The sequence below is a fragment of the Hylaeus volcanicus genome, unplaced genomic scaffold (assembly GCF_026283585.1).
Source record: "Hylaeus volcanicus isolate JK05 unplaced genomic scaffold, UHH_iyHylVolc1.0_haploid 11880, whole genome shotgun sequence".
NCBI classification, from domain to species: domain Eukaryota; kingdom Metazoa; phylum Arthropoda; class Insecta; order Hymenoptera; family Colletidae; genus Hylaeus; species Hylaeus volcanicus.
Genome location: NW_026532904.1, coordinates 1 through 8,466, shown reverse-complemented (window position 1 = coordinate 8,466; position 8,466 = coordinate 1). Strand labels below are relative to the sequence as shown.

Here is an 8,466-nt window from a genome sequence, read left to right as displayed (position 1 = left end):
GGATCTTCTATTTTTCTATGATTACTCTTTAAGTCCTCCACTTTTTCATGTACTTAGCGTAATTTTTTTACTTTTTTGAAGTTTTTTATGGTTTACTTTATTCGAACAAACCAGAAATTCTACACTGCAGTAATACACATCTTCTATCGTATAATATATATTTATATCAATAAATGTCCCGTTCTTTGCCACGGAAATTTTTATTGGCATTTCCAGGACTTGAAAATTTGCCAAGTCTCCTCTTCTCTGTTTATTAGATGGTCCGATGCGCCAGAATCAAGTAGGAACATTATACTGTTCCCATTGTCTTGTTGATCAAAATCTCCAGCCATGAATGCAAAGCTGTAGGTATCTTGCTTGGATGCACACGATGAGTTTGTCACCCGCACCGTTTGTACAGTCTTTTTTTCATTCTGACATTGTATTGTTTTCTTGTAATAAAAACAATCTTTTTTAAAATGTCCTTTTCTGACACAATGGTGACATTTTACAGCACCTAATTTATAGGATTAAAATTTTCTTTCTAAATTTTCTTTAACACCTTTGCATTTTCAAAATTTACCCGTTTTGGCACTTGATGCCTACTCGCTTGGAGTGCATTTAGACTTGTGTTACGAGAATCATCTTTTAATTTTGTTTCGTGATCCAGAAATCTCGTTTTAACGAATGTCAGTGTTGAACTGTTCTCCGACAGTGTTTAATAAAAGGTGAGATACTTTGTCCGTCTCTTCTACTCTCGCACTCGCAGCTGCAAGCTCCGATATGATATTGTCAAACACTGTAAAATGTTTTACCAGTGGTGTATCACATTGTAATTTTAGTGTTAATAGTCTTTTTCGTAGTGCTAATTGTGTAGCGAGGCTTTTTCGCTCATGTATAGACTCCAAATTTTCTAGCACTTGTTTTGCACTATTATTTGTTTCCGCAAAACATAAAAATGAGTCCGATAAATACTCAATAATCGTATTTTTCGCAGTCCTATCTGCTTTCACCCACTCCACACTTAGCATGTCCGGAACTTCGTCGTCGATTACTCTAATTACATTTAGTTCTGTTAGCAACGCACGAATTCTGAATTTCCATACACTATACTTTTCACCATCAAATGGTTTAATATTTCTTTTTAAATTGGCACCTTCTATTTTTTATATTCACTAATTATAACACTAAAATTACACTAAGGATTATACTACGGATTATTACACACGTTTATATGTACACATATACACAGCAATTATAGTTTTGCTTTTTAGTTTTTATTTTCTACTCTTCTATACCACACTACACGCAGATAGCACAACTCTAAACTGGGCCTATAACTTATTGGAAATATAGGCGGTGGAATAAATGAGCTAGACTTTTCTTTTACCGTTGACTTTAAAAACTTTATTTGAAACACTAGGAAGGGCACGTCTGTTCTGCACGAAAGAAGCAGCTCGAATGAATGCGAGGTCAGTAACGAAGAATTTCGTCACGTAACCATAGACTCTATCGGTCCCATACTTCGTCTAAACAAGTCAAGATGGGACACAGCTGCACCTTCTTGACTTGTGTCTAGCAAGGAAACCCAATACGCGCAGCGATGGTTTTTGTAAATGAAAAACTTTCTCTTTTAGGAAGAGAAAAACCAACAGTCGATGTCTCGGATTTTGCTCCAAATGAAATATGTTGTTTACGTGAAACTAAGGGGGCGGAGGGGTTAAGCCATCATTTTGCTCGTTTCGAAACCGTTTGAGAAATACAAACCTTCAAGTATTGCGATTTTTCCTCATTTTTGTGAAAATAGGTTGTCCATTTGAATTTTTTTCTCTGGAACTATTCATCCCATTGACCTCCTTTTTTTTATTTTAAACAGGAGGCATTGTTTTTCCTGAATATATTTTTATTTGGACTAGATTTGATTTTTGCAATATTAAAAATTATAAATAAATTTTTATTTTGCAAATATCACCTCGAGTTCAAGTTTTTAAAAATCTAAAAAAAATTGACATTGCATTTCTTGAAGTTTTCTCTATAAAATAGCTAAGTTTCATTCTAATGTTTCTCGATTAGCGTCGTAATAAAATATTAAAGACAGCCGCCTCGCACACCGCATCAGGTAGACGGGCCGTGCGGTTCGCTATTATTGTGGACAGAACAGAGAAGTGTCACTGCTAACGCGAGCTATTCGAAACCAGTCCAATAGTGCGAGAAATTGGGGCGAGTCGATGCAGGCGTGTTTAGACCTGCAAGTAATCGGTTCTCGCGACAAATTGCTGTGAGCGCATAGGCACTGTCGCGAGCTCATTTGCAGTACTGTTTACATTAGCTAGTTGCTGTCTGACAGTCTGTCAGACAATTATTGCAGAAGTGTCGCCGCGTGTGAAAAGTTTCCATTGGCAACCCGGCCTAAATGGGCTGCAGCGTTACGCCGTCAGGTTGACACGCGCATGCGCGCGGATGCTGTCTCGCTCCTCGTCCAACGAAGCGCTTCGCTTGTATACACTCACAATCAGCTATGTGTAGGTGCATTAGCTTCACAAAACTTGACATTTTTCCGCGGCACACCAACTAATGACCACGGTACACCAGTGTGCCGCGGCGTATACTTTGCGGAACACTGGCGTAGACTACGCGCTACGCGGCCGCAGGCGCTCCACCGGTATAGTCGTGTTCGGCTTGGTCGGGGTTTTCTGTTAATATCTCCGTAACGAAACTTCGGATAATATTTTTGTTATGGAAAAAGTTGATTCAAATCACTCTCCGAATTACCAACTTCAAGGACCTTCAACATTTTTGGGACACCCTGTATAGTTGCAAATGTGATCACAGGAATACATGTGCAACTAAATGTGGAAGAATTGATCGCGTTTGGTAAATTCCTTGTCGAGCTATACCAGAGAATAGGAATGTTGCAGAAATAATGGTTTTAAACAATGAAAGTGTCCATAAATTTTTGCAAACGGGAACATCACGATTTCATCTGTCATTAAATGCGCAAGGCTCCGTCGCAATCGGTTAATTCAAGACCCGTAACTGGCAATCGTTGCATCATTTCTTTAAATATAAATCCACCTTCTTGTTTACACAGATCGATTTTTCCGTTCATTCTACGTAAAAAATGGTTAGGGTACCTGGCAAACAAATTATTAATTCTCGAAATATTTTTAAAAAATGTTTTTGTTGAAGAAAATGCTCAAACGCTTCATGACTAGTAAGGTACACACGCTTGTAAAAGTAAACACCCTTTCGAGATTATTATCATAACAAGCATTTTATTATTCAGTAGCAATTCACGTATCGTAACTCGAGTACGAAAACTAAGAATTTGAAAAAGTGTAACTGTATTTCACTAAATATAAGAAAAATAATTTTTTGAAAAAATAATTTAACCAACTTCAAAAAAGGTACAGTGAAAAGTATGAAATAATTTCTAGTTAATTTATATGAATACGCACTAGCTCTAGATATAATTGCTTAAAAGTATGGGAAAATGCAGTGAAAAGCACGAAATAATTTCTAGTTAATGTATATGAATACGCACTAGCTCTAGATATAATTGTTTAAAAGTATGGGAAAATGCAGTGAAAAGTGTAAAATAATTTCTATTTAAACTGCATTGTTATTGACCATCGTTTGATGAATTTGATTAAATTATTAAATACATCATATTAAATGCAATGCACCTTTTTCGGAGGCGGCGCAGATGTAAACAATTTTTAATTCTGGTTTGGGTTAGCTTTTGGTAGAGGTGGCAATATTGAATGCTGTCAATGTATACATGTTTATTGTCTATGAGGAATTAATAATTAATGTATATAATATGTACACGTAAATATAGTGTGAGTAAATTTCGGGCTTTTTTGGAGGGGAGTGGCGGCCATATTGATTACTGCTAATGTATAAACTCTCCACATGGAAATACTGTATGAATAGGTTTGGGATAGTATTTGGTGGCGGCGGTGATATTGAATAGTGTTAATGAATATGATGTCAAAGTGGATGTAATGATAGCAATAAATAAAGACCATATTTTTTGTTTCTCCGACAGAAAGTTAAACCAAGTTTAGCAATTTTTAATATACTTAATTCTAAATTTTGCGCCGCCTCCGAAAAAGGTGCATTGCATTTAATATGATGTATTTAATAATTTAACCAAATTCATTAAACGATGGTGAATAACAATGCAGTTTAAATATAAATTATTTCACACTTTTCACTGCATTTTCCCATACTTTTAGGCAATTATATCTGGAGCTAGTGCGTATTCGTATACATTAACTAGAAATTATTTCATGCTTTTCACTGCATTTTCCCATACTTTTAAGTAATTATATCTAGAGCTAGTGCGTATTCATATACATTAACTAGAAATTATTTCATACTTTTCACTGTACCTTTTTTGAAGTCGGATAAATTTTTTTTCCAAAAACTTATTTTATTTCACTCTTTTTAGTGGCAATCTATAACCAATAGGTTTCATGCAATAACAACAGTTATGAGCAATATACAGTATGACCCAAAAACGTTGGAGGTCCTTGAAAAGACTTGTTCTGCAGGGGAGGGGGGGTTGAAATAATTTTTTCTTAGCGAAAATGTTGCTCGAGGCTTCGTTAAGGAGATATTCCAGAAACAGAAACTTCCGACCAATCATATTTTAGGCTTATACAGGGTGTCCCAAAAGTCGGGGAGGAGCCGGAGATGGGGGGTAGCTGAGACGATTCTGAACAACAATTTCCTTTGCAAAAATGTCGGATGGGGCTTCGTTAAGGAGATATTAAGAGAAAACCCCGACCAATCAGAGCGCGCGTAGACCGTTCGAGCGGCCGCGGTAGCGAAGGTTACGCGCTAGGCGACAGCGTCAATGTCCTTCGATGCACGTCGAGTCACTTGTTCGCGTACAAGTGCGGCGTAAATGGTGTATTTTATATTCGGAAAAAAATATTCTGTTCTTCATATTGAATAAATATTATATTATAAATAATATTTAATATAAATAATATTAATAAATAATATTTATTTTGTTTAAAAAAAAGTATTTTTCCCTAAATCTAGAAAGTTCAGAGCAGACATCCCTGGGACGTACAAAATTTAGGGGGCGGGGCATAGGGTAGCATAGGCCCCGCAGGCGCTCCTCCGGCATACTCGCGCTCTAATTGGTCGGGGATTTTTGTCAATATCTCCTTAACGAAGCCTCGAACAACATTTTCGTTAAGAAAAAATTGTTTCAAATACCCCCCCTCCCCATTCATGGGCATCCAACATTTTTTGGACACCCTGTATAATTGCAAATGGGATTATCAGGAATACATCTGCAACTGCATGTGAAAGGATTGATTGCGTTTAGTAAATTCCTTGTCGAGCTACACCAGAGCATAGCAATTTCGCACCAACAATGGTTTTATAAACAATAAAAGTGTCCATACATTTTTGCAAATGGGAACATCACGAATTCATCTATCATAAAATGCGGAAGGTTCCATCGCGCTCGGTAATTTCCTCACCGAGTTACATCATATAATAGGAACTTTGCGATAACAATAGTTATAAACAATGCAGAAATTCATAAATTTTTGCATCTGTGATCATTTTTGCTGCTCTCCGGCAGCAAAATGTAAGGGGTTTCATCGATTTCAGACCAAACATACGTGAAATAGTACGCTTTTTGCGATAAAAAGTGATATAAAGTGGTAAAAAATAAGACAAGGACAAATGTTTTGCTGTGGGACCAAATAGTAAATGCTCTTTCAGATGCAAGGAGTTTCAATCTGATTGGTCCATCCGTCTCGGAGTAAGAAGCAAGACAAAATGTTTCTGTTTAAAAAAAAAAACGGGTAAAAAATGACAAATCACAAAATGTTTCTTTTACCCGACCAACTGGAAGAAATATTCGACAAGATGCAAGAGGTTTCACTCCGATTCATCAAGCCATCTCGACGTAATCGGCAAGCATACCTAAAAATCACGGTTTTTTGGTAAAAAGAGGGGTAAAAAATGACAAATCGCAAAAAGTCTTGACAGCAGGATCACCGGAGGAACATGCTCTATAAGGTGCAAGAGGATTCATTCCAATTGGTCAAGTCATCTTGGCGTAATCGGTGAACAGACATTAAAAAAAAAAAATATACATGTCGAATTGAGTAACCTCCTTCTTTTCGAAGTCGGTTAAAAATGTATTTTACTAACAGTGAGAAACAAGATATGAATGACACTTTTGTGTTGTGTGATACAGATAATTTAAACGCAGTTATGCAAATAATAAAAAAAACGTTATCAGAAATGTTTAGAATGTAATGGAGAAGCGTTTGAGCATCTTCTTCAATAAAAACATGTTTTGAAAATATCTCGAGATCTAATAATTTGTTTGCCACGGTATCCTAATCATTTCTTACATAGAATGAACAGAAGAATCGATCTGTGTAAAAAAATGCAGTTCTTTTTAAAGAAATAATGCAATTGTTAATTGCATCTGGACTGCTGCATCTAACAAAAATTAAAAGGCCTACAGATGTAGTGCTCTACGAACCATTTATCTTTCTCCTTTGGCATTTTTTCGTAAATGCAATAATAACGAAGTTATGACTTGAACAATTGCGTGGACCACCCTATATACCAGTAAACGATTAATATTTTTTTAAATTTCAAACGGCATTTAATCCACTCATATATATACAACACACATACAATATTGGAAAAAGCCTGTTCGAAACTTCAGAAACTACATTTTGGTCGCAATTTTGGGTATTTGGACGGCGTGCCATACGACGCGCCTCGTACGACCAACCCCACAGACAATGGAATCCCATTCATACGGTCCAAGGGTCTCGCCCTACGACGCACATTACGGAATAAGTGGACAAAATTCAATATTAGTTGTATATCACAATGTGAGGCAGATTTCTATCGTAGAAAATGTGTGTCAACATGGAAATTGTTATAAATAATCCTGTATCAATCATTTGTATCCATAATACAATCTTTATCTTTAAACAAACATACAGACAAAACGGCAAAAAATATCCTGAGTTCTGAATATATTAGGATACATTATTTGTTATTTTTTAAACTTAAGTTTTCAACTTATAAGTTTTCTTGCAAATACTTGCAACATTTGGTTTTACATAATTTTCAATAGGGGACCATACTGTTGGTGTAGGCTCACAATTGGAAGTTAAAAATTCTGATTTAATTGATTTATGGATTTTTATCAAAATTATTTCTCACATCTTTGGCCAAAATGAAGCATATTTTGTTAAATAACATATGGGTGCAACTTCTATTATTTATGAGAAAAAAATTCCTACAGAATTCGAAATATGGACTACTAAAGCGACAATTTTACAATATTAAATCATTTTCCTGTATGATAATCTTAAACTCATACATACCGTTGGATTCAGAATAAAAAAACGCTTTTACTGATCCAGAAATAAATCAAAATTTTCAAAATTTTCGAGGGGGAGGGGTAATTTAAAAAAAAGTTGGGGTTTTTTTTTAATTTGTTGGTATTGGTTTATAGGCGTCTAAAAACAGCGGAATGTTTACAAATATTTTTTTGAAGATGGTGTAATTCATAAGAAGGTCCCACAAACAAGTATTTAAAGTTTCATCAAAATCGGGGTTTGTTAATTTTTTGTTAAATTTCTTAATTTCGTTGTGAATTTATTAATGTTTATGGTTAATTTTAATTTTTTTTGTGAATAAATAGCAATATATTTACATTAGTAATGAAATTTTGATTTTTGTCCACAATTTTGCTATTTGTCCGCACTGTGCGACGTGTCGTATCGTGTATGGGGCTCATTATACGTAGTTTGCAGTTTTCCCTTATCAGCGGTAATGGGGCTCCGTGTTTTTAATTGTGTAAACACTGCGAACGTTTTTAGCGGATAAATGAAACTTCCGACATGGCGTGATGAATCGACTCAAGGGTGCAACGGGAAACATTGTCACGGTGAATATTTATTTACATACCATGAACCGTCATAAAGACTTCAGCTCTATAGTCTGAGAGTGCTGTAGCTACGTAACTATGTAGCTACCTGTAGCCATGTGCCACAGTTAATATATTTGGTATTCGTGCAGCGAAAATGTATCCGATGTCAGGACAAACGGCACGGTACGTGCGCTCGCTCGCTCGCACGCTCGAGCAGCTACCCTTTTCGTTGTAATTGATTCGACGAAGTTCCATTGCTTGTACATATCAAGAAAGATCGTTTACCGTGCTTGTTCCTTTAATAAAATGCACGCACGTCGCCTGTCCGCTGATAACTTTTCATATCGCACAAACGCCCACCACCGCGCTCGTCACGATTACCCATCGCTCTTCTACTCGCTTCCATACATCTAGAAATGTTTTAATAATAGGACCAGTTTAGTTTGAAAGTGACACAAGTAACTTTTTACAAAATAATGAACATTAACACTCTACCAAGTACAAGAAAAAGTGGAGGACTTAAAGAGTAATCATAGAAAAATAGAAGATCC

The 8,466-nt window shown here is 35.9% G+C and overlaps 1 long non-coding RNA gene across 1 annotated transcript; it reads left to right on the top strand.

Annotated features, from left to right (window-relative positions):
- The first annotated feature begins 2,562 nt into the window (after positions 1–2,562).
- Positions 2,563–6,867, top strand: LOC128882469 (uncharacterized). Its single transcript, XR_008458427.1, has 3 exons — positions 2,563–2,641; positions 5,284–5,470; positions 5,731–6,867. It is a non-coding gene; the product is annotated as an uncharacterized LOC128882469 (long non-coding RNA).
- The last annotated feature ends 1,599 nt before the right edge of the window (positions 6,868–8,466 follow it).